The sequence below is a fragment of the Ranitomeya variabilis genome, chromosome 2 (assembly GCF_051348905.1).
Source record: "Ranitomeya variabilis isolate aRanVar5 chromosome 2, aRanVar5.hap1, whole genome shotgun sequence".
Lineage (NCBI taxonomy): Eukaryota > Metazoa > Chordata > Amphibia > Anura > Dendrobatidae > Ranitomeya > Ranitomeya variabilis.
In genome coordinates this window covers 122,959,464-122,985,877 of record NC_135233.1, presented here as the reverse complement: position 1 = coordinate 122,985,877, position 26,414 = coordinate 122,959,464, and the positions used below count along the sequence as shown (strand labels likewise).

The 26,414-nt window shown below is 45.0% G+C and overlaps 1 long non-coding RNA gene across 3 annotated transcripts in view; it reads right to left on the bottom strand.

Moving 5' to 3' along the window:
* Positions 1–25,108, bottom strand: part of LOC143804639 (uncharacterized) — a 254,962-nt gene extending 229,854 nt beyond the window's left edge. For all 3 annotated transcript variants that reach the window (XR_013221070.1, XR_013221071.1, XR_013221069.1), the window contains exon 1: positions 24,945–25,108. This is a non-coding gene — a long non-coding RNA (uncharacterized LOC143804639). The remainder of the gene's footprint in view (positions 1–24,944) is intronic.
* Between the last annotated feature and the right edge of the window lie 1,306 nt (positions 25,109–26,414).

Here is a 26,414-nt window from a genome sequence, read left to right as displayed (position 1 = left end):
GAAATATACTACATCTAACTAAAGACATAGAAAGTATATCTGCATCTCCTGAGAATCCAGCATGACTGAAAAATCCAAACAATGTCTAAGCTGGACAAAAACACAATAATTGCACTGAATTGCAAAGCACACTGCATGTGTGCACAGAGACAAAAAACCAGACACTTATCTTAGCTGAATTGGCAGCAGGGCATGAGGAGCCAGAGAGAGATGCAATCCCTCCAAGTACAATGGACAACTGGCATTGACTAATGGATCCTGCACACCTACATACCTAATAGAGCTGCAATCAGCAGAAACACCTGCCCTGGATTACAACCCCAAGACAACTGCACTACCACCAACAACCACCGGAGGGAGTCCAAGAGCAGAATTCACAACAGATATGCTGCAGTCCATGGTGACACATTATATGCCTTGCAGCTGCACCCCACATATACATATGTCCTGACCTTTCTTTGGCCTCATTTTTTCACACCTGTGGATTTAATCACCTACTGATTCTAAAAAACTCATGTATTGTACCATTATCATTTTTTGGGAGGTTAATTTGTCATTTATTGGTGCTATTTTGTTGTATAAATGAATTTTTATAAAATTTTATTGGCTATTTAGACTCGATTTTCTCTGTGATTATTTAATTATATTTCAATGTGTTTGTGCAACGGCTGAGTTGCCAGGTATTCTCCTGTGTCTGCCACCCTGAAGACTGAAAACCCAGACCTGAACCCTGTACCTGTACCTGTATTTGATCTTTCTTGTATCCGCCAACCAGGAGGCTGAGTACCCAGGCTTGAACCCTGAACCTATACCTGTGTCTGCCCTTGTTTGAATTAGGAACTATCCTTGAACATGTTTGTATCCAAGTCTGAATCTTTCCTTGAACATGCTGTGCCTTTACCTGTACCTATTCCTAAAACCTGCAGTGTCTGAACCTACATCTATCCCTAAAACTTGCATTGTCTGAACTTGCTCCTGTCTCTGAAACCTGCAGTGTCTGAACGAGTGCCCATCTATAATCTGTTGTTGCTGTGCAACATTAGTGTTTAGTGAGTACACTTGCTTCTTCTTTGTAAGTACCCTGTGTGAACTTGTTCCAGTCTGCCCTGTCTATACTTATCTTTGTCTGCATCCTGTGAGAACCTGACCCTATCTACCTACTCATTGTGAAAAGAGTCCTGTCTCGCCTGCCTGTGTCTGCAGTTCCCTATCTGTCTGCATCTGTGGTTCCCTGTCTGTCCGCACTTGCAGTCCAGTGCACCTTGCCAGTGACCCAGTTCTCCCTGAAGCCGCTCCTGTCCATCCTGTCTGAACTGGGTACTACAGCTGCCGGTCTGTATAGCAATCATGTTTTCCAGCACCTTCACATCTCATTGAGGGCTCAACTGTCGTGTGGCCAAGGTCAGTCCTGGTGTACCACCTGGTCAAGATTCCCCAAGCTCTTCACGGATCATGGCCCCCTCAGTTGCCATGCACCTGGGGTCAGTCTTGGGGAGGCACTTAGTCACCCCACTAAAGGCTCTTCTCGGTCCACAGCAACGTGGGACGACAATCCACCCTTGCGCCACACAGTCCACGTGCGAATGTAACAAGTTCTAGTACTCTTTCTCTCTGAAGAAGCTATTTGCACATTTAATTTCCAAGAGGAGCATTACATAGCCTATAGGTCTCCTTACGCCGGCTTGGCAATATTCACAGGAAGAAGTATTCCCCCTTAGATGCCCTGATACTGATCACTGTCCAGCATCATATCTCAGGCTATTGGAAGTTGGTTTAGCAGTAAGACAATCTTTGCATTCTTAACGTCTCTTAATTATGTTTTCTGTGTTACTTTGTATTCACCATGACATACAAAGCCATCCACAACCTGTTTCCTCCATACGTCTGTGACCTTGGCTCCCGGTACTTTCCTGCACACAACCTCCGATCCTCACAAGATCTCCTTCTCTACTCCCCTCTTATCGCCTCTTCCCACAATCGCATGCAAGATTTCTCTCGCACATCACCCCTACTCTGGAACTCTCTACCACAACATATCAGACTCTCACCTATCATTGAAACCTTAAAAAAAAAACCTGAAGACCCACCTCTTCCGACAAGCCTACAACCTGCAGTAAACACCGATCGACCAAACCGCTGCACGACCAGCTCTATCCTCACCTACTGTATCCTCACCCATCCCTTGTAGATTGTGAGCCCTCGCGGGCAGGGTCCTCTCTCCTCCTGTACCAGTTGTGACTCGTATTGTTCAAGATTATTGTACTTCTTTTTATTATGTATACCCCTCCTCACATGGAAAGCGCCATGGAATAAATGGCGCTATAATAATAAGTAATAATAATAATAATAATAATTCACATAAAGTGAATTAAGTGTTTTTCCTATGATGATGGAACATCATGTTAGCTATGCTATTTTGATTTGACCTTTTGGTTGTTGAGGTTTGACTGTAAATGTCTCATCTGAGGAAAAAAAAAATTAAGACAATCGTTGCTTTGTTTTGAATTTGCAGATCAACAAGTACTAGATTAAAGGGAATCTGTCACCTTATTTTTCGCCTATAAGCTAAGGCCACCACCACCAGGGGCTTATCTACAGCATTTTATAAGGTCTCTCTGACCTTTCCTGGTGCCTGCGCACTGCCGTACTTTGCTCTGCTCTCAACAGGGCAGACAAAGTATGCCTGCGCAGAAGCCATGACAGGAAGCAAAGAAGAGGATGTCATCGTATGAAGATGGGAGGTGCCGGACCCGAACCGCGACGCCCATCAGACCAGACCGCACCGGGACCGCCCCTGGGTGAGTATAATCTAACTTGTTTTTCTTATCTTTCAGGTTACATCGGGGGCTTATCTACAGCATTACAGAATGCTATAAATAAGCCCCTGAATGCGGTGGCCTTAGCTTATAGGCAGGGCCGTATTTAGAGTTTCTGCTGCCCTAGGCACTTTTAGTGCTGCCTCCCCCTTTGGTGAGTATGACACTATCGGTAGTGACTTTGGCAAGAATCGCTGATGTGAAAGTCACCTTTTGCAGCATATCCGTCATTTTTTCTGCATGTGCCACGTAACGGATCACTTACAGCAACACTGTGTTCGGCCTCATTCATTCCCTATGGGATTTGCGGCACTTGCCATGATCTGGCAAATGCCGTACCATACCTCCCAACTTTTGAAGAAGGGAAGGAGATATAAAGTTTGCGGTGCACGTAGTGCGCCGCGGCAAATTTTAGGCCACGCCTCTGACCACACCCATTTCACAACTAGTCACACCCATATCCACATCCCAACCACAGCCATTTAGCACTGCTGATCACACTGTTTTATATACAATTATAAATGAAAAAATATGGCCACAGTGCTCCATACTGTATAATGGCCACACATGATGTTCCATACTGTATAATGGCCACACATGGTGCTCCATACTGTATAATGGCCACACATGATGCTCAATACTGTATAATGGCCACACACAGTTCTCCATACTGTATAATGACCCCCCCTCCTGTATGCATGGCTCATATTCCCCCTCCTGTATGCATGGCTCATATCCCCCCTGTATGCATGGTTCATATTCCCCCCCTGTATGCATGGCTCATATTCACCCCCCCCGTATGCATGGCTCATATTCCCCCCCTGTATGCATGGCTCATATTCCCCCCCTACTGTATGCATGGCTCATATTTCCCCCCCTATATGCATGGCTCATATTTCCCCCCCTGTATGCATGGCTCATATTCACCCCCCTCCTGTATGCATGGCACATATTCACCCCCCCCGTATGCATGACTCATATTCACCCCCCTCCCTATATGCATGGCTCATATTTCCCCCCCGTATGCATGGCTCATATTCACCCCCCCGTATGCATGGCTCATATTCACCCCCCCCTCCTGTATGCATGGCACATATTTACCCCCCCTGTATGCATGGCTCATATTCCCCCCCTGTATGCATGGCTCATATTCACCCCCCTCCTGTATGCATGGCTCATGTTCCCCCCCTGTATGCATGGCTCATATTCACCCCCTCCTGTATGCATGGCACATATTCACCCCCCCTATATGCATGGCTCATATTCCCCCCTCCTGCATGCATGGCACATATTCACCCCCCTGTATGCATGGCACATATTCACCCCCTCTGTATGCATGGCTCATATTCCACCCCCCCTGTATGCATGGCTCATATTCCACCCCCCTGTATGCATGGCTCATATTCCACCCCCCCTGTATGCATGGCTCATCTCTCCACCCCCCCCTGTATGCAGGGCTCATATTCCACCCCCCCATCTTGAATGGCGCGGCTTACCATCCTCCTTCATCCCCCCTCCCCTGTCCCCCCATCCCTCATACTCACCTGTTCCTCACCACGTGGCAGCGACATCCCTCTGGCTGTCCCAACTCCCGGCGCTGCACCTTCTTCCTGCGTAAGCGGTCAGGTGATACCGCTCATTAAGGTCATGAATGTGCGCATATTCATGACCTTAATGAGCGGTACCACGTGACCGCTCATTCAGGATGAGCTCCAGACGCTGAGACCAGGCATCGCTGGAGCAGGGTGAGTATCGTCTTCAAGGAGGGTGGGTGGGAGGCGGCCAGGAGGTCAGGGGGGGGTGCGGGGGTCGCGGGGGGCAGGGTCGGTCGGGAGGTGACCCAGCTTTAAAAAAAAAAAAAACCTTGCTCAGGTGCCGCCCCCTGCATTGTCCCCGCCCTAGGCACGTGCCCTCACGTGCCTAGTGGCAAATACGGCCCTGCTTATAGGTGAAAAATGGGGTGACAGATTCCCTTTAAAGGAATTTAACCACAAAAGGTTGGACCTTTTTTCAAGTAAATATGCAAAATATATTACTATCAAATATGAGAAGCAGGTTTTTAAATTAAAATCTGACAGCATAGGAAAAAATGGAAATCTTGTATCTTGTATCTTGTATTGTGCCAATGAGATTTTTTCAAAGAATCAGTATAAGGTCTTAACTGCAAAAGAATAAAATGGATACCAGAAATAAAAGTTATATTCATAGATTGCCAGCAGACCGTGACTATGTTCCAGTAGTAATTGTAGTTAACATGATTGGCAGGTCCCCTGGGAACCTGGCAATGCTCAACATGGGCACTTTGAATATGCTCTTTTATACTAAAACATGAGAAAATCTTTTCTCTGTGAATCATTTAAAATACATTTCATGTACAGTAATTCCCAGCCACACCCTAAATAATTATTGCCTGCAGTAAGCAGATCAAAAGAAAATCCAAAGTATTTCCTGAATGATTAGGATAACTTCTTCAGTTTCAGAAAAACAAACACGAAAAGGAAACGGACACATGGCCTTGATGAAGCTGTACATGCTGTATAGTACAATAGGGTACATTGTGCAATAATACAGCAAACTGGCACATATTCCAAGGTGGAAAAGTTAGCAAGGCAAGATGTGAAATCAAAAACATGTAGCTATGTAGAGTGCAGAGGTGTCAGTCATACCAGGACCCATGTGTCGGAGGGGGCCCAAAAGCCTGTCTGCCACAAAAAAGGACAAAAGTAATAAACAGCAAAGTATATTAAGGAAAGTGATCAAAGTTAGATCTATGTTTACTGGGAATATTTGCCTAGGATTTTTTTCAATACGTTCACATGACATTTGCCAAGATTTAACTTTGCGAGTGAAAAAGGTATACTGTGTTCAAAAATTAGCCTTAAATTTATCTTCAATATGATGGGTTCTGTTTATATGCATTTGACACATAAATTAAGTTAGCTTTTTCTTCCCCTTTCATTATTAAAGAAGGTTTTCTATTTTAAAACCCATTTCTGACCTCGGACGGGATAGTACGTCCGAGGTCAGAAGCTCCGCTTTGATGCGGGCTCTGGCGGTGAGCCCGCATCAAAGCCGGGACATGTCAGCTGTTTTGAACAGCTGACATGTGCCCGCAATAGCGGCGGGTGAAATCGCGATTCACCCGCCGCTATTATCTAGATAAATGCTGCTGTCAAACGTAGACAGCGGCATTTAACCTGCGCTTCCGGCCGGGCGGCCGGAAATGAGCGCATCGCCGACCCCCGTCACATGATCGGGGGTCAGCGATGCTTCTGCATTGTAACCATAGAGGTCCTTGAGACCTCTATGGTTACTGATCGCCGGTAGCTGTGAGCGCCACTCTGTGCTTTTCTGTTTCGGGGTATTTGCCCCTCATCAGTGTGGAGTACTACTCCTACTCCACACTGATGAGGGGCAAATACCCCGAAACAGCTGTCTGTGGATGGATACCATGTTTTGGCAAAGGTGGTTTTACTTTATTGGATGCTGCCCTTCCCGTGGTTCTTCCTTCCTGGTGAAAGACCTGGCTATTCATTGCTTGCATTGAGAAACACGTGATGGTGTCTCTGCGGCTTTTCTACATGCATTTGCATATTTCTCATAAGGGATGGGGGCAGTGTTCTGGATCACTGCATTGAGAAACACATGATGGTGTCTCCGCGGTGTTGGATGTTTTGCTCTCCCCGAGGTCATTCATCCTTATGTTTATGAACTCGTACTGACCTGGAGAATCATAGTGGCAGGTCAGTTTTAGCATTTAGTGAACCTAGCAAAAAAGCCAAACAAAAAAGAAGTGTGGGGCTGCACTTTTTTTTGCAATTTCACTGCACTTGGAATTTTTTTCCTGTTTTCTAGTACATGAAATGGTAAAACCAATGATGTCGTTCAAAAGTACAACTCGTCCCGCAAAACATAAGCCCTCACATGGCCAAATTGACAGAAAAATAAAAAAGTTATGGCTCTGGGAAGGAGGGGAGCGAAAAACAAACACGGAAAAATGGAAAATCCCAAGGTCATGAAGGGGTTAAGAAAAATCCTGAGTCACATAGCAAGGTTCTTTATAGGGTCGATATTGACTCCTTCCAATAGGTGGCCCTAGAGTTCAAGTCCTCTTCCTCTCTGAAGAGGCAATTTGTATTTCATTTCCCAGAGGAGCATGCATGGTATGTAAGCCTCCTTACACTGACATGCCAAGCATGTCACTCACCACAAGGAGAAACGCTACCTTATAGATCCCAATGGTTTCATTGAACTGTTTTGGTGAGCCAGTTCTAGACTGTCTAACAGGTGTGTGTGTCTGATATAGATCTACAGATTGTGTGATGTTCCCCTTAAAATGTGCCCCACTCTAATTGATTGTCATGTAATATTACATGTCAATTATTTCCACTTCTTCACTCACCCTTCCTTGTTTAAATAGAAATTCAGGTACAAGTAACAAGTAAGAAGGGTAGTGCCAGAACAATATTTCAGCAGTGGATCTGTTGTGTAGTAACACAGTGAGGTATTACAGCACCACTTTTACTTTATATCTTGCAATAAAGAGGCAAACAGGCAACTGTAGAAGTAATGTATGTAAGGAAGCAAAGAACTTGTAATGGTAGGGTAGGTAGTAAGAGAATGGGGTGTTGGCCCTTATATAACCCAGCAGAGGAATTGCGCAAGACATACAAGAGGCACAAGCACTTATACTTTTCAAGATGCAGATTTTATATTTTAATGCTTAGTGGTTTCACTTCTAAAGCACAACTGGACAGTACAGTAAAATCTCAACTTGCAGTACACAGGAGATGGCTTGTTCAACCCACAATGAGTATTTCTTCTTTTACTGCCATATGCAGTACAACAAAGAACACAACTATTTTCTTCTCATTTCTTCTGCTACTGGCAGCTTGTACTCTGCTTGACACACTCTCAGTAGTTTTGGCAAATTTGGCAAATCTGCCCTGCTTATTATAGCACTGCTTCTCTTACCCAACATCCAGGGGCGTAGCTAGAGCTTTTGCCGCCCGGGCTGTTCCCAAGTTTGGTGCCCCCCCGGTCATGTGATGGGGGTCATGTGACAGGGGTCATGTGACGGGGGTCATGTGACGGGGGTCATGTGATACCTGAACCAGATTATTCCAGAAAAATGGTTGGGCCCTACTCTACTGTAACCTATTAAATATTTGTTAAAATATGCAATACAATTTAGGTATATTTTGACCAATATCACATACAAGGAACAAATACCACCGCGCCATGACCAGACCACAAATTACAACCACAGTGATCGAATAATATCACATACAAGGAACAAGTACCACTGCACCATATCAAGACCACATATTACCACCACTTGGTGACCAAATAGCACATACAAGGGTCAAATACCACAACACCATTTCCCGACCACATATTACCACCACATAGTGACTGAATACTACAATACTGATCGGTAATAAAAAAAACAACACAATACTATCACCATATGTGCCAGTATTCACAGGAGATCTGTACTTAGTATGCAGTGTCTGTGTAGAGGTAATACAGCGATCACTGGTGACATGTTACACATGACCTTTGTATATAGTATATAGGTAATACAGTGATCACTGGTGACATTATACACAGGACCTCTGTGTATAGTATACAGTGTATAGTGTCAGTGTATAGGTAACACTGACTCACCAGTGACGTCTCTAGGTGAAGTCCTCCATCTTTCATCCAGCACAGACCGCCATCATTTCTTCCAGCCAGGACTCGTTTCTGCAGGAAATAACACAGTTATCTCGAGCTCCGCTTGCAGAACACATTACTTAATTTTTCACAAGTTCTACATTACACCACATGAAGAAAAAAAGGCGATATAGTGTCACTCTACACAGTAACAGGACCACCCCCCCATTTAAAACAATGTCCTCAAAAAATAAAATAAATACATCACTGCAGTAATAATATCCCTTAATTAGCCCCTATGTCCAGCATTGCCCCCAGACAGTGTGTTCAACAACAGTATGTCCAGCATATTGCCCCAGAGTGTCCAGCATTTCCCCCAGACAGTGTGTCCAGCAATCTGCCCCAGGGTGTCCTCCAGCATTGCCCCCAGTGTGTCCAGCAATCTGCCCCAGTGTCTCCAGCATTGCCCCCAGTGTCTAGCAATCTGCCCCAGTGTCTCCAGCATTGCCCCAGTGTCTCCAGCATTGCGCCCAGTGTCTAGCAATCTGCCCCAGTGTCTCCAGCATTGCCCCAGTGTCTCCAGCATTGCCCCAGTGTCTCCAGCATTGCCCCAGTGTGTCCTCCAGCATTGCCCCCAGTGTGTCCAGCAATCTGCCCCAGTGTCTCCAGCATTGCCCCAGTGTCTCCAGCAATCTGCCCCAGTGTCTCCAGCATTGCCCCAGTGTCTTCAGCATTGCCTCAGTGTCTCCAGCATTGCCCCCAGTGTCTAGCAATCTGCCCCAGTGTCTCCAGCATTGCCCCAGTGTCTCCAGCATTGCCCCCAGTGTGTCCAGCAATCTGCCCCAGTGTCTCCAGCATTGCCCCAGTGTCTCCAGCAATCTGCCCCAGTGTCTCCAGCATTGCCCCAGTGTCTCCAGCATTGCCTCAGTGTCTCCAGCATTGCCCCCAGTGTCTAGCAATCTGCCCCAGTGTCTCGAGCATTGCCCCAGTGTCTCCAGCATTGCCCGAGTGTGTCCAGCAATCATCTGCCCCAGTGTGTCCTTCAGCATTGCCCCCAGTGTGTCCAGCAATCTGCCCCAGTGTCTCCAGCATTGCCCCAGTGTTTCCAGCTCTGCCCCAGTGTCTCCAGCATTGCCCCAGTGTCTCCAGCATTGCCCCAGTGTCTCCAGCATTGCCCCCAGTGTCTCCAGCAATCTGCCCCAGTGTCCCCAACATTGCCCCAGTGTCTCCAGCAATCTGCCCCAGTGTCTCCAGCAATCATTTGCCCCAGTGTGTCCTCCAGCATTGCCCCCAGTGTGTCCAGCAATCTGCCCCAGTGTCTCCAGCATTGCCCCAGTGTCTCCAGCATTCCCCCCAGTGTCTCCAGCAATCATCTGCCCCAGTGTCCCCAACATTGCCACAGTGTCTCCAGCAATCTGCCCCAGTGTCTCCAGCAATCATTTGCCCCAGTGTGTCCTCCAGCATTGCCCCCAGTGTGTCCAGCAATCTGCCCCAGTGTCTCCAGCATTGCCCCCAGTGTCTCCAGCATTCCCCCCAGTGTCTCCAGCAATCATCTGCCCCAGTGTGTCCTCCAGCATTGCCCCAGTGTGTCCAGCAATCTGCCCCAGTGTCTCCAGCATTGCCCCCAGTGTCTCCAGCAATCTGCCCCAGTGTCCCCAACATTGCCCCAGTGTCTCCAGCAATCTGCCCCAGTGTCTCCAGCAATCATTTGCCCCAGTGTGTCCTCCAGCATTGCCCCCAGTGTGTCCAGCAATCTGCCCCAGTGTCTCCAGCATTGCCCCAGTGTCTCCAGCATTCCCCCCAGTGTCTCCAGCAATCATCTGCCCCAGTGTCCCCAACATTGCCACAGTGTCTCCAGCAATCTGCCCCAGTGTCTCCAGCAATCATTTGCCCCAGTGTGTCCTCCAGCATTGCCCCCAGTGTGTCCAGCAATCTGCCCCAGTGTCTCCAGCATTGCCCCCAGTGTCTCCAGCATTCCCCCCAGTGTCTCCAGCAATCATCTGCCCCAGTGTGTCCTCCAGCATTGCCCCAGTGTGTCCAGCAATCTGCCCCAGTGTCTCCAGCATTGCCCCCAGTGTCTCCAGCAATCTGCCCCAGTGTCCCCAACATTGCCCCAGTGTCTCCAGCAATCTGCCCCAGTGTCTCCAGCAATCATTTGCCCCAGTGTGTCCTCCAGCATTGCCCCCAGTGTGTCCAGCAATCTGCCCCAGTGTCTCCAGCATTGCCCCAGTGTCTCCAGCATTCCCCCCAGTGTCTCCAGCAATCATCTGCCCCAGTGTCCCCAACATTGCCACAGTGTCTCCAGCAATCTGCCCCAGTGTCTCCAGCAATCATTTGCCCCAGTGTGTCCTCCAGCATTGCCCCCAGTGTGTCCAGCAATCTGCCCCAGTGTCTCCAGCATTGCCCCCAGTGTCTCCAGCATTCCCCCCAGTGTCTCCAGCAATCATCTGCCCCAGTGTGTCCTCCAGCATTGCCCCAGTGTGTCCAGCAATCTGCCCCAGTGTGTCCAGCATATTGCCCCGGGCCCCCCGGATTGCCGTTCGCAAAAAAAACCCCCAAAAAAACGAGTTCTCCTCACCTGACCGGCGCTCCAGCGGCGAGCTCCCTCCAGCAGCGTGGACTCGCTGGCGACTGACAGTGACGTCAGATGCCGGTGACGTGTGCGCTGCTGCGCCTGCGGCCGACTTCAGCTGCCAGCCTCCAATTGGCTGGCGGCTGTTGTTAACTATTGACGTGCGGGCGCGCGCCCGCACGTCAATAGGAAACCGCCGCAGCACCGGCCGCGGCCCGATGACATTGTGCTGCCCGCTGACATTGTGCCGCCCGGGGCGGACCGCCCCCCCGCACCCACCTTCCTACGCCACTGCAAACATCTATCAATAGTACCACAGTTTCCTGTTCCAGCTCTTTTAAATCAGACTTTTAGTCCCACGTAGTCAACTGTGATATTTCCCTGGTGCCAAAAACAGGCACCGTGCTGCACCAGACCTTCAGACCTTCAAAAAGCTGACATAATGGTGACCATTGCAATATCATATAGAGGTATATAACATAACAATGTAAACAGGTAACAGTAAATATAAATGTCCTGCAATTTGCAGGTTATATTAGCTGAGTATTCTGCATGCATCTATTTAGTTCTCTTGTATGTTCTGCAATCTGATGATCCTCAGCAGAAAGCCTTTGTGGAACTTGCATCTAACCACTGCATGATCCAATACTTTTCATCAAGCAATATAGCCACTCAGGTTGCTTTTGCCCTAAGTTTGATGTGACTTGAAAGCACAGCAAGAAATGTTGTCACAGTCACATATGACAAATGGATTTAAAAGGAACTAGTGATGAGCGAGCACTAAAATGCTTAGGTGCTCGACCCGAGTAACGCATATAATGGAAGTCAGTGGGAAATTAAAGCATTTTTGCGGTACCCCCCTCCCCCCTGGCTCTGGAGGGGTCTAAAAATTGCTCAAATCAATGAAAACCGTGCTGAAATGGCATGGAAACAGCATGGGAATACCCCTGGAAGCACCTCGGATTCCCAGGTCGCTGCTGGGAACAATGTGTCAGAATTTTACGCCACTTTTAAGGACTGATAATAAAACATACAAAATCGAAGATTAAATGGATTTTACTGAAACATTCTTTCCTTGATAATCCAAGAAGTATTGTTTCTCCTTGTGGAGAGTGACATGTTAAGCATGTCGAGATGAGGAGACTTAAAGCCACAATGCTCCTCTGGCATCTGGACATGCTTAACATGTAACTCTCCGCAAGGAGAAATGATACTTCTTGGATCCCAGTCAGACACCTCTCACTCAACCAAACCAGATCTCCACTTTGCACTGACGAGGGGCAGTACCTCGAAACACAGTGTCTGCAAATTGAGATTCTGGTTTAGCTTTTATCCTAAGTCATGTGACAAGGCTCGTTAAAGGGTCGACATTGACTGTTAAGATTGCTACTTCCAATAGGTGGCACTAGAGTTCTAGTCCTCTTCCTCTCTGAAGAGACAATTTGCATATTTCCTTGATAATGGATTATATATAAGGCAAAATAAATAAGAAGAAAAATGCTCCTCCACACCTTGGGCTATGCTTACACATATTGTTTTTGCTGCATTTTTTCACATTTGCATTGCTTTCAATGGTGAAAAAAAAAAACATTCACCAGGAAATGTAATTTTAGCATTTTACTGCCTTATCTGGCCATGTGGTTTGTGAGATATGATCAGACCCATCCTGTTTAATTAATGAAGAAAGAACTCTGAAAGTCACAATTTTTTTTTTCAGAGCTATAAGGCGGCCCTCACTATTTGTAGATGGCTATCAGGCAGCCCTTACTATTGTTAGAGGGCCAGCAGTCGGCCCTCACAATTTATAGAGGGCCATCAGGCCGTGCCCACTATTTTTAGTGGGTCAGCAGGCATCTTGTGGACAGATGAGACCATGATAGAGCTTTTTGGTAGAGCAAAGTGTATAGTTTCTTGCTCCATCTCAGCTTGCTTCACCTGCAAAACCTCCTATTTAAAGGGAACCTGTCACCCAGTTTTTTCAGTATGAGATAAAAATACCGTTAAATAGGGCCTGAGCTGTGCTTTACAATAGTGTATTTTTTGTACCCTGATTCCCCACCTATGCTGCCGAAATACCTTACCAAAGTCGCCGTTTTCGCCTGTCAATCACGCTGGTCGGGTCAAAAGGGCGTGGTGAAATGGCTGTTTCTCCCCCACCTCTTGCTTATCTTCCCAGCGTTGGCGTAGTGTTTTGCGCATGCGCAACTGCCAAATGCACTGCGCAGCGGCAGACAAAGAGCGCGATCTGCGCTATTCTCCGGCTTTTCTGTGGTGGCAGCCATCTTCCTGAGGCCGCGCATGCGCAGATGGAGTGCTCTGCTTCCCGGGGCTTCAGAAAAATGGCCACGGGATGCCACGCATGCGCAGATGAAGATCGCGGTGGCCATTTTCCTGTAGCCGAGTTCGCATCTCTGCTTCAGGAAAATTGCCGCCGCGATCTCCATCTGCGCATGTGCGGCATCCCGCGGCCATTTTCCTGAAGCCCCGGGCAGCAGGGCACTCCATCTGCACACGCGCGGCCTCAGGAAGATGGCTGCCGCCACGGAAAAGCCGGTGAATAATGCAGATCGTGCTCTTTGTCTGCCGCTGCGCAGTGCATTCGGCAGTTGCACATGCGCAAAACACTACGTCAATGCCGGGAAGATAAGCAAGAGGTGGGGGAGAAACAGCCACGCCACGCCCTTTTGACCAGACCAGCGTGATTGACAGGCGAAAATGGCAACTTTGGTAAGGTATTTCGGCAGCATAGGTGGGGAACCAGGGGACAAAAAATACACTATTGTAAAGCACAGCTCAGGCCCTATTTAACTGTATTTTTATCTCATACTGAAAAAACGGGGAGACAGGTTCCCTTTAATTTTGGACAGTGAGTGTTTCAGTAGATAGAGAAGCGGGATGGTTATGATGATTATGGTGTCATCACCACTCACCATCTTGGTCGAGTCCTCAAAGTTTTATAGAATCTCACAGATGTCAGACAGCCATGCCCACTCATCAGCACTTATGTGCAGAGACTGACCGGAATACCGACTGGCATGTTTCAGCTGATATTCAACTACTGTCCTCTGCTGCTCACAAATAGAAATTAGTGACCTTGTTCGGAAAGCGTTCGCCAGTCTCAAATTTGGCACGAATGTTACACATTCAGATTTGTGTTTAGACTCCCGAGCATTTTCCTCAAAATCTGCAGAATTCGGCCAAAGTTTGGTAAATGATTGAGTTTCCACTAATGCTTTTGTTAGGACTTTGGCTAGGATAGTGTTGCTGTATGATGAGCGGGGGGGGGGGGGGGGTTTCATGAGGGGGGAGAGGTCAGCAGAGCGACGGTCTGTTATTTATTTTTTTATTAACTAATTTGTGGAGATTCCAGCACATTTCTCTCTCCATATAAAAAAGGGACATGTGGCTTTGGCACCATTTTGTCACTAGCAGCATAGTAAGGCTGATGCTGCTGCACGTAGTCAGATAATTAGCTAGGCGGTTTATTTTTAGCTGGTTCACATAGATAGGATCCTATGTCAAATCAACCTTCCAGCAAATAAATCTTAAGTGCTAATTTTGTGATCCCGCCACCTCTCCACATTTAAGCATATAAATCCTTTGTGCTAATTGTGTGGTCCAGCTACCAGTCCACATTTCTGCATATAAATCTTGTGCTAATTCTGTGTTGCAGCCACACTATCTCCGCCAATAAATAATGATTGTTAATTTAATGACAGGTAAATGACAGGTCTGGGCCTAGGGTTGTGAAACAGCTGGTTAAAATAGGGGAAGGGTAAATCCAACGTGTGGGAAAAAGTGTGGTCAAGGATTAAGATGGAATAGGCTTGATGTTCAAGGTGTATGTGGGCTAGGTGGCAATATTATTAAAAGCTCTACTGAACAAACACCGGCTCTTCCTATCCAAAGACAACTGAATACTTCTGCTACTGGACGGGCTACTCGACTCCCTTTCTTTGGCAGCTGCACAGCGGTATGCCTTGTTGATGAGGGCCAGGAAGAACATGTGCTCCAGTGGATGGCAAGCACTGCATCAAGTTGTCTCTTCTCCTCTTCCTCCACCTTAACATCACACACAGTACAGCTCTCAGAGGTAGCACTCCAATTACTTTTGTTTCCCCCAGCATCACAACTCTCCAACCACCCAACTGACTGTGGGGAACCACAGATGGGCAAGTTTGCAGAGCAGTTCACACAATCTATTCCATGGGCATCAGAGGTCTACTCCAAAGATTCTCAGACTCAAGAGGAGGAAAGCATCTGCACCGATGCCCAAAATTTTTTCAGTTGGATCTGAGGCCGGACAAAGTAGGATCCGAGCAGAATCCAGACTCTCACCACCAGACATTAACTCCTGATGAGACTCAGATACTTGAGGCGCACAAGGACTGTACTCTGCGGTCAGGAAGAGGAGGAGTGTGAATCTCAGAGTGAAGAGATTGTAGATCCCAGTTAGGGCTCATTTCCACTTGCGAGATCAAAAAGGTCCGTAATCTGGCCCGAAAAAATAGGATGCAAAGTATGCGATCGTCTTGCGATTGTCATGCGAGTGCAAAGCAATTTTTAATCGCACCATCCATTTTACATCCGTATGACATCCATATACAATCCGTTTTTTTCTCTGCAACTATTTTTTGACAATCATTTACAGGACCATTTACAGTGTTCTATGCCACAGAATGGTAAGGTATCTGTAAAAAATGAACGGAAAACGGATGGTCCGTATTCCGTCCGTTTTTTTCTCTCGCACCCATTGATTTGCATTGGCGATTCTCGTCCGAGACTCGCAGCAAATCGCAGCATGCTGTGATTTTTTTCTCAGTCCGATTTTGGCTGAGAAAAAAATCGCAAATGAGATGTCACCTATTGAAAAACATTGGTCCGAGTGCAATCCGATTTTTTGTCGGATTGCACTCGTCTGTTATTCTCGCAAGTGGAAATGAGCCCTTAGAGTGAACTCAGAGGCATGCAGCTGAGTAGCTCAGTAGAGAAGGTGGAGGAGGAGGAAGATAAGGAGATTACATTGTGGCTTCCCACACAGACACAGAGTGATGCAACCATGACAAGCACTGCATCCTCAGCCACAACTCTGGCTGTGGCCAGCAGCATTCACGTGTCTGCAGTTTGCAAGGGCGGCAAGGGTTGCCTACCTAGGCCTTTTTTGAGACCCAACTCATGTTATCTGCCAACTTTGTAAATAATGACTCAGTAGAGCCAAAAATTGCAATAATTTGACTACTACATACATGAACCGGCACATGCGCAATCAACATGCGTTAGTCTTGGAATCTCATTGTGCTAAAGTGTGGATTAGTGGGCCTTGCCAACCCCCTGCTGCCCCATCAACTGCATCTGTAATTTCTTCCTCCTGCATCACCGTGGCAAGTGTTCTCACACAGGTCTCCAGCCGGAGAACCTGCACTTGTTTACCCGCTACAGTCAGGGTGAGTGAGAGCCCATCAGCTGTTATGTAAGTGGACATGCCTGCTTTCTCAATCCACCATAACATCTCCACCTCATTCACAGTCCAGCAGTTTGCCTCACAGTCCCCCAGTTGTGGTCATGTAAAAAAAAAATTTCTCCCACACCTGCCAAAGCTAAAAGTTTGAACTTATAATAATTATAATAATAATTTCTATTTATGTAGCACCAACATATTCTGCAGCACTTTACGATTAAGCGGGGACATGTACAAACAATAAATTCAATACAAGTTAAGACAATTTAAACAGTGATATTAGGAGTGAGGTCCCTGCTCGCAGCCTTACAATCTACAAGGAAATGGGGGGGGGGACATTAGGTAAAAAGTGTTTGTTATTTCAGGTCTGGCAATTATAATAAATTGGGATTTTCATATAAAGCTGCATGATCCGGTCATCAGCTCGTGTGTTTAAGTGCAATAGTCAAGTATCAAGTGCAGTTATCGTGTGCATGGAGGGTGTGGAGACAAATGAATAGTAGGGTGCAGATTCAGAATAATATTTGGAAGGAGGGAGCAGGGCAAAGTTAGTTTACTGAGTAGTTGATGCGGTAGGCTTGTTTGAAGAGATGGGTTTTCAAAGCACACTTGAAAAGGTCAGGGATAGGTATCAGTCTGATTGTTTGGGGAAGTGCATTCCAGAGAGCTGGTGCAGCACGAGAGAAGTCTTGGAGACAGAGGTGCGAGGTTCGGATTACGGGGGATGTTAGTGCAGTGCCCCAGAGACCTGGTCGCAATACTTCAAACAGAGGCAGGACAATTGATTTTAGGTTGGCTGTCTCACCAAAATCACCTAAGAAGACATAGGGGGCAACTGTGGGAGAGGGGCGATGCTAGGGTCCCGGAAGAACTCCAGGCCTTCCCGTCATACGGGTGCGTCCTATCCATATCATCTGGAGGACGGAGAAGAACATCAGAATCAGTTGTGAGAGAACATCAGAAACAGACACAACAGTTGTGAGGACTATCCCGTGGTGCTCAGCAGGGAAGTACTACAACACACAAGCGCTAGTTGGTAGGCACCGATTTCGACCTGCAAAGGGAACTCTGGATGTGCCATCGGACCGGCCGGTCTCTTACAGCCCTGTTAACCGTACTCTGGATTGAGGATCCTGAAGCCTTCAGTAAAGAGGTAAATAGACTTCAACCCTGTGTCCTCGTTATTCATTGCGACCTGCACCACGCACCACCACTTACAACTTTCATTGGATGCCCCTTAGCAGGGTCACGGACCGGGTCTAGCCACCGTGACAACCCCAGAGCTGAGACAGAGAAGCCCGGTACCGAGTACCCCGCAGCCCTGCGTCTGGGAGTGTTCCATTAGTCTTAGGTCATTTGTAGAACAAAGGGCACGTGTGGGGTGATAGACAGAGATGAGAGAGGAGATGTAAGGCAGTGCAGAACTGTGGAGAGCTTTGTGGGTGAGAGAGTTGAGTTTAAACTGGACCCTGTAGCGAATGGGTAGCCACTAGCCAGTGTAATGACTGGCACAAGATGGAGGCATCTGTGAAGCGGCTGGACAGAAATATGAACTTCACCATCTTTAATCTGTTGGCCACAGAAATGCTGCCTTTCTGCCTGTTGGATATAGACTCACAGCCTGTGATCTCTGTGATTATTGCATAGCCACTCCAATCTGTTGGCCACGGAAATGCAGTCTTTCTGCCTTGTGGATACAGACGGTTTCCGAAAGCTGATGATCTTTGCAGTCCCCCAGCACATGTTGCCCAGTTGCCATTACTTCTCTAAAAAACCTGTCCCTGCACTACATCAGCATTTCACAGATAATATCACGCTTTACTTGAAACAATCTCTGTCTGGCAAGGTGCATATATCCACTGAAACCTGGATGAGCAAGCATGGCCAGGGGCGTTACATCTCGATGACTGGGCACTAGGTGACTGGGGGCTGCTGAGGCAGATGGGGAAGGTGCTGCTTCACAAATCTTCAATTCCCTAAGGCTTGTGGGACAAACCTCTGTATCGAACACTTCCTCTAGAGCATCTACCTGCTCCCTCCACCTCTCCCTTAATGAAAAGCGCATTCCAACAGTACAGAGAAAATCCCCCCAAACCTCTGTACTGTGCCGCCAGAGTTCACCACAATCAGGCAGTGTTTAAAGTAATATTCCTTGGAGATTGCAATCACACAGCTCAAGAGTTGTGGATAGCAATCCAGGCCGAGTTTGAGCAATGACTGTCTCCACTGAACCTGGAGCCAGGGAAGGCCGTGTGTCATAATAGTGAAAACCTGGTGGCTGCCCTACGCGGAGCAACTTCACACACGTGCCTTGCATGGCTCATGTCCTCAGCCTGGTGGGCAGCAATTTCTCTGCCACTATCCCGGCCTGGATGCGCTGCTGCAGAAAGCATGGTCACTGTGTGCTCACATGCACCGTTCGCACCGCGCGAGTAATTGACTTGCATCTCCACAGAGGTCTTTTGTCTTTTGGCTTACCGGTTAATCAGTTGATATGTGATGTGCCACCACAGTGGAATTCCACTCTGCACAAGATGCAACAAAAATATCAGCAGCGATGAGTCATGGTGCAGTACATCATTTTGCATAGCCTGGGCCAATGCAGTACAGACGTGGAGCAAATTATGCTTGCGGAGTGGGCACAGATAAGGATCTGTGCATCTTCTGCACAATTTCAAAATGGCTACTAAAGTGGTTAACACTGATGATGCCTTCATCTGCATCACTATTCCAGTCATCTACATGCTGAAGCACACTTTGAGTAGTCTGAGGGAGGAGGTGGTGGTCCCAGAGGAAGAGGAGAAAGCAGAGGAGGATGCGGAAGGGATAACAATATCTCAAAGTTCTTGAATGTCGTAGCACAGATGGGTGCCATGGGAGGGTGGATTACCATGATCAAGGGGTGCTCATTGTACCAGACCAACTGTTAGGCCATGTGCACACGTTCATTTTTTGCATTTTTTCCATGTTTTTTCGATATAAAAACGCGAAAAAAACGCTTACATATGCCTCCTATTATTTACAGGGTATTCCGCATTTTTTGTGCAAATGTTGCATTTTTTTCCGCAAAAAAATCCTGAAGAAAACCGGAAATTTTCTGCAAGAAATCCGCATTTTTTTTTTGCGTTTTTTTTCCGTTTTTTTGCGGTTTTTTTAGCATTCTGCAAGCGTATTTAGCTTGCAGAATGCTAAAGTTTTCCAAGCGATCTGTAGCATCGCTTGGAAAACTGACTGACAAGTTGGTCACACTTGTCAAACATAGTGTTTGACAAGTGTGACCGACTTTTTACTATAGATGCTGCTTATGCAGCATCTATAGTAAAAGATAGAATGTTTAAAAATAATACAAAAAATACAAAAATGGTTATACTCACCCTCTGCAGACAGCCAATCTCCTCAGCTGCGTCCGTTCCTATAGATGCCGGTGTGGTTCAGGACCTTCGATGACGTCGCGGCTTGTGATTGGTCGCGTGAGTCACATGAGCGGTCACGCGACCAATCACAAGACAGCGACATCATCACAGGTCCTGAACCACACCATCTATAGGAACGGAAGAGAGAGCATGCACCAGAGAGGCGGGAACACTTCGGGGGCCATCAGAGGGTGAGTATATCACTATTTTTTATTTTAATTCTTTTTTTTTACCAATTATATGGTGCCCAGTCCGTGGAGGAGAGTCTCCTCTCCTCCACCCTGGGTACCAACCGCACATAATCTGCTTACTTCCCGCATGGTGGGCATAGCCCCGTGCGGGAAGTAAGCAGATCAATGCACTCCTAGGTGTGCGGAATCCCCGCAATTCCGCATTTTTATTAGTGAAGGTGCAGGAGCCAAGGAACAAATGGAGGAGGGCAAGTAGGAAAAGGTGATGGGAATTCAACAGTCAGGAGATGAAGAGGATAATGATCCCCTCTCTATTGTCTGTGGTTGGTGGGAGGGGACGGAGTAAGCAAGCTTGAGTTGTTACCCCGCCACCATACACCATGGATTCGGACCTCATGGAAGTGCCCGACACATGAGCGCCTTCTGCAACATGATGCCCGTATTGTTATTATTAGAAATAGTGCTGACTACTAGGTTGCCACGCTGTTAGATCCACGGTACAAGAATACATGCATAGCCCCATAGAATAACATGGAGACTAGTGCTTTCTGTCAAAACGATGGATATCACTTGTCCAATTTTTACAGTTGTGTGGACAAGCCCCAATTGTGTGTTCAGGGTGAGATCTATCAATCTAGCATGGTGGCTCAGTGGTTAGTACTGAAACCTTGCAGCACTAAGATCCTAGGTTCAAATCCCACTAAGTACAACATCTCCAAGGAGTCTTTCTGTTCTTCAATTGTTTGCCTGGATATCTTCTAGGTACTCTGGCTTCCTCTCACACTCTAAAGACACAAAGACACGTTACGTTGCTGTCAGCTGCACTCTCAACTGTGTTTTTCTCTGAAATACTGCAGTATTTCAGAAAAAAACAGATGTTTAGAATACAGGAGCCGGTCTCTGATTCATGATGCCTGTGGTTCCGGCAGAATGAATCAACTGGCAGTTTCCATTTAAAAAACAACCTATGCTTAGCAAAGTTAATAAGATTTACAAAACCTTATGATTTACCAAAGCATATACCATAAGTACTTCTTATATTCCACACTGATTTCACTCAACATTCTAAATAAATTCCATTCATTTTTTGCAAATGTTAACAAAGAACAAAAAAATGCAGACAAATCATGCGGAATTTGATCCAGACCTTGTCATTATAAAATGTCAGCCTCAATTCACTCTACTGAAATAAACAATAAAATTGTACAAGACACAATCTGGCATCTCCATTATACAACACAAATGTGGAATTCCTGGCATTTTCCTGCTTCCTTAAATAAATAAGGCTTCTAATACATGTGATTACTATTGTAGGTTCAGTTTTCCCTGTGCTGTCTAGTAACCTTCAGTTGTAGACATATAGAACATGGACTGTACTGCCTTTCTTTCTTTCACATAGCATTGTGTGGTGTTCAGCAAATTCCTCGAGCTGCATTTGGATTCACTTAAAGATCTACAATGGTTTATTGGGCCATATATATTTTACACACAAACCAAATGCATTTTAATTGCTAAGGGGAGCACTATTTGCTTAGTATAAATGGTTACAGATTATTGACTTGGTAATGATGTGTTTACCTTATCAACAAGCAAAGTAAACACAGTTTTACGAGAAAGAATGAATTTTCGTCTTGGAGCCAACCTTTTTTTTCAAATCATCCAGGAATGCTATACATTTTAATAAAAACCACAAGGCAACGCAGCTCGAACAGAATGTAGTGTGTCCACATAAAACAGGCTTATAAACATTCCATTTCATGTCTTTTTTCTTTCATGGAGAAAGGAAGAGGTATTTTTAGGACTCATGAAAACATTTTTATTACATGATTTGTAAATTAGAAAATTAGATCTAGTAAAATCAATGCAAGGTGACCTTCATCAAATCATAAATGAAAGTATGGCTGTGTACACTAACACAATAGTTTTAAGAAGGAATTTCTTTGAAGAGTGCATCATATCTAGTTTGTGCTGGAAGGAAACTATTTACTGGCATCCTTTCTTTATACAGAGATTTCCTTCATTATATCTTCTAACTTTAAAAAAAAAAAAAAAAATGTATATAGTGAATCATTATTTTTCATTAGTTTAGTTTAGTTCAAATTTAGTGAGGCACAAATTAAGCCATTACTTAAAGGTAACCAGTTATATCCCCATTCGATGTTAACCTTCCAGTATAGGGATGGGATTTATGCTACTGATTTACAGGTCCTTGAAGGTGGAGGAGAGTTAAACATTTTTCTTATGTAAAATATAGTAATATCACCCCTACACGTCTCTAGATTTTTCTAAATAATCTATGAAAAATGTCTGTGCTTTATGCACTTAAGTGTAAATGAAAAATGGCTAAATACTTGTTTTATTAGCATTAGGAAAATTTAGAGAATACAAGTGATTGAGAAGTTTCACATTGAGTATGCTCTGGTGCATTGATGGTATTTTTTTAAGCTGTCCATATAAATATCTGATTGTGCTGGCATGGCTGAAAACCATACAGAAAATTCACATGTAGTTTTACAGTGAATTACCAATGTTGTATTATCCTGTTTTTAGCTATGCAATTTGTAAAAAAAAAAAAAGCACAGTGCACAAATCTCTAAATGCAAAGGCTCAAAAATACTTTTTGGCTCATTGGATAATTGCTTCTATGATGACATATCCTTTGTTGTTAACATGAAATACATTTTGGCTATCTAAATTTTATTAATGTTCATATGTTTCTGTAAATTTGCTATACACCCTTTGTTGTTTTTACCTTTGTTTCACCTTTTAAGTTGGCAAGTGGAGCCATTGCAACTCCACTTACATCTGTGTCCAATACTGCTCCTGTTCACATCTTTCATACATCTTGGGTCACAAAGGTTAAAAGGACACAAAAAATTTCAAACTCATTCTGACAGTTCTGCAAAAGTATAGCTAGTCTAACCAGAAATAGTAGTGAAAGTGAAAACAGTAAAATGTGTGCATTTATAAAGTTAAAAATTATTTAAAAAAAGTGTGTATATTAAATAACCAAATTTTAACAATTGCAATTAACAAGCGAAACATGTGAGTGAAATTGTATCTTGCAACAGGCTATGTGGTTAGCAAACTGCAGTACTGTATTGAGCTGTCGCTCAATGTAACAAGAGTTGCATCAAAAACTTCAATAGGAAGGGAAAGATCATAGTTTTTTCATCTATCCAAATCCATCTTCAGAGACTGCAAACAACAATTCTACCATATTCAAACAGAAAACAGAAAATGTATAGGTAACTTCTCGATTCCCAACTTTGATTTATTGATTTACTTTATGGCCATACATATTACTGGCCATACACATTGACCCCACCATACACATGCACACTCAGCTCTGTGTCTTATTCATTTCAGTGAAGACAATCAAAAAATCACAAGTTGCACAAATTTTGCTTAACTTGCACTAAGCAAGACTCTTTCTTCCAAAATAGAGGTAACAATGATTAATCATAATCAATGAAAAATGAAGCAATGTGTGGAGAAAAAGCACTGTGATGGGGGTGGAAATCTATACATTTTTTAAAATAAAATATGTTGTACCAAACATGTTATAAAAGTGGTCATTTCCTTTAACTTTCCAACAACCACCTTGTTTCAATTACCATTGCACTCTGTAAATTTAGTATATCAATAGTTCCTAATTAGGACAAAGGTAGTAACACTGCAAAAAAGGAAAAATAGTTAAAAAAAATTATTTTCATTAATAACTAAACTAAACATACTTTAAACTAACCTTAGGGTATGTTTCCACGGTCAGTATTGACAGCGCTTTGGACACAGCTCCGTCCAAAGCGCTGCCGGCTTTTGTACGCACGGTGATTCCGCATGTGTTCATTGAACCATGCGGAATCACCAGCGTCCTATACATTGGACTGTGATATTTATCTTGCGGAGACTAAGCATCTCCACAAGATAAATTGACATGCTGCGGTCTAGAAAGACGCACCGCATGTCCGTTTACGCAGGGATGCAAGAGGCGTCCGTGCATGCATAGTGGAGATGGGATTTCATAAAATCCCATCCATTATGCTGTAACATCTGGCCACTGCTGATTGGATGCTGTGGTTGTATGCAGCGTTCAATCTGCAGCGAATACTGACCGTGGAAACATACCCTTAAACTAAGCATAAGTATCATTATATTTTCATACAAAATTACACAACTGAATTTATCAATCTTTGTAATTTTTATCAATTTATTTTGTTAGGGATAACAAAATAACATTGATTTTCACCATTGCCCTTGTAAGCATTAAAGCAGTAGTTCCACAATTGAAAATTATCCCCTATTTACAGGGTGGGTAAAATCTAACTCATCTCTGAAGGTCTGACCACTGAACTCCTATTGTGCTTGATGTCAGCTCCGTTCATTGTCTATGGGACTACTGGAGAAAGATGAGTACAGTGCTCAACTATTCCTGGCAGTCCTATAAACAATGGAGCGTAGGTCAAGCTCCACTTATACGTGCCTCTGCAGATCCCTATTCTCCAGATTATTGAGAGTCCCAGCGATTGAAGTTCCAGTAATCATTAAGTTATCCCCTATCCATTGGACAAGGAAAACTTTCAGCTGTGATAATATCTCTTTAACAAGAATGGCACTATTTCAGCTAATGAGCTGACCATGAAAACAAAAGGAATGTTAAATTTTCCCTGTTATATTATAGGCTTGCAACTGATTGTTTAGTGAGATATAATACTCTTTAAATGAAAAGTAGTTATCCTAAAAGTAATCAAAGGTATTCTGAGTCCATGGCTAAGCTGCAAGCATATGGCGCTGTGAGACATCATTTCTAGGCTGTCTCTTTTAAACTGTACTCACACGTAGTAATCTTCTCAGATAGTTTTAATGCAACTGTAGGAGGCACATATGAAGATTCCAGAAGGTTTATTTTCCAGCTGAATTCTTGAAGATATAAACACATCCAGCAGGTACGAAAGACTTTTCAGAAACAGGACTGCATACACATGAGCTTCTAAGATGGCTGATAGATGGTGAATAAGGACAAAGGATGAAGAAGAAAGGAGGAGTTACTGACGTCAGACCTACATCAGAGAGTGACAGTGAGAGAGGAAGGACAAACTTCTAAAGAGAGCAAACCTTATTGCATAGCAACGAAGCAGCAATACATAACAACACAAAGATAATGCAATACTGCCTGCATGATTCCCAAATCATGGGACATAACACTCCTCATCTGAAATTTTTAGATTTCATAACGATCCTTTTGATGTATCTGATAATGTCCACAGGTGATCTGTAACCTGAAATATACAAAAACACATTAGCATGCAACAATAACTATAGGAGTTGAAATTACAGTTTCCTGGTTGATGGCATGAAGTCTACAACAGTAGTATAATCGAAGTCCAATTGGGGAAGTCACAACATGCAAATGTTTCCACCAACCCAACAATCCAATGATGAAAGTTCCATGTCCTAACACAGCTGGAAGTATATGGCGGTATGCCCCCCGCCATAAGCTGTGTCCAGTAGTAATGTCCTTTATGTGATGCCTTCTCTAATGATGCACTTTATGATATAAGACTGGTGAATACCAGTCTGCATAACTGATGATCAGCTCGAGGAGCGTCCAGAGTGATGAGGCCTCTGCTTCAACCTTGGTGCTATAGATGTGCAGCATGTAGAGACAGCCATTCTGATCTTGAACAGTGCATTTTCTATGACTTCAGGACTACCATAGCTTCGTTCTAGTCTCTCCCAAGCAGCCATGAGGCCAACCACTGGATTACAGATATAGACAGTTCTTAGTTTTGTAGTGGAGTGGGGTTGGTGCAGTGCGATAGATAGGCAGGGACCACAGAAAATTCAACATAAACAGTGTCTTTATTTCCAGACTCACATACAGGAGTGATATCCTCCAGATTGCAGCCGGGTTCCACAAATACAGTCCCTGTTCAAAACCCGTTGCTGTGGGCCATGGCTCCGGCATGTGTCTCTTGGGTGAGTCCGCTGCCTTTAAGTCCTTGGCTCTGTGTTAGCTCCACACAGGCCTGGGTTGCACAGAGCCTCCTGCTCTCCTGCTTGCAAACTTCAAACTGACACACCCAAGGCCAAACTGACAGATTTTAAATGGAATCGTGGCCATAGAGCCACATACAAAACCCAGAGTGGAGAGAAGGATTCGCCCCACTACCAAACCTGAAAATCCCTCTAAAAATAAGAGCCCTTGACTGGTTTTCCTAAAAATCTGACTGGGTCAACTACTTGCACCCAACCCACTCTTTCTTTTGTTTTCCCTTGTGATTCACAGGCTTTCAGAAGTGCAGA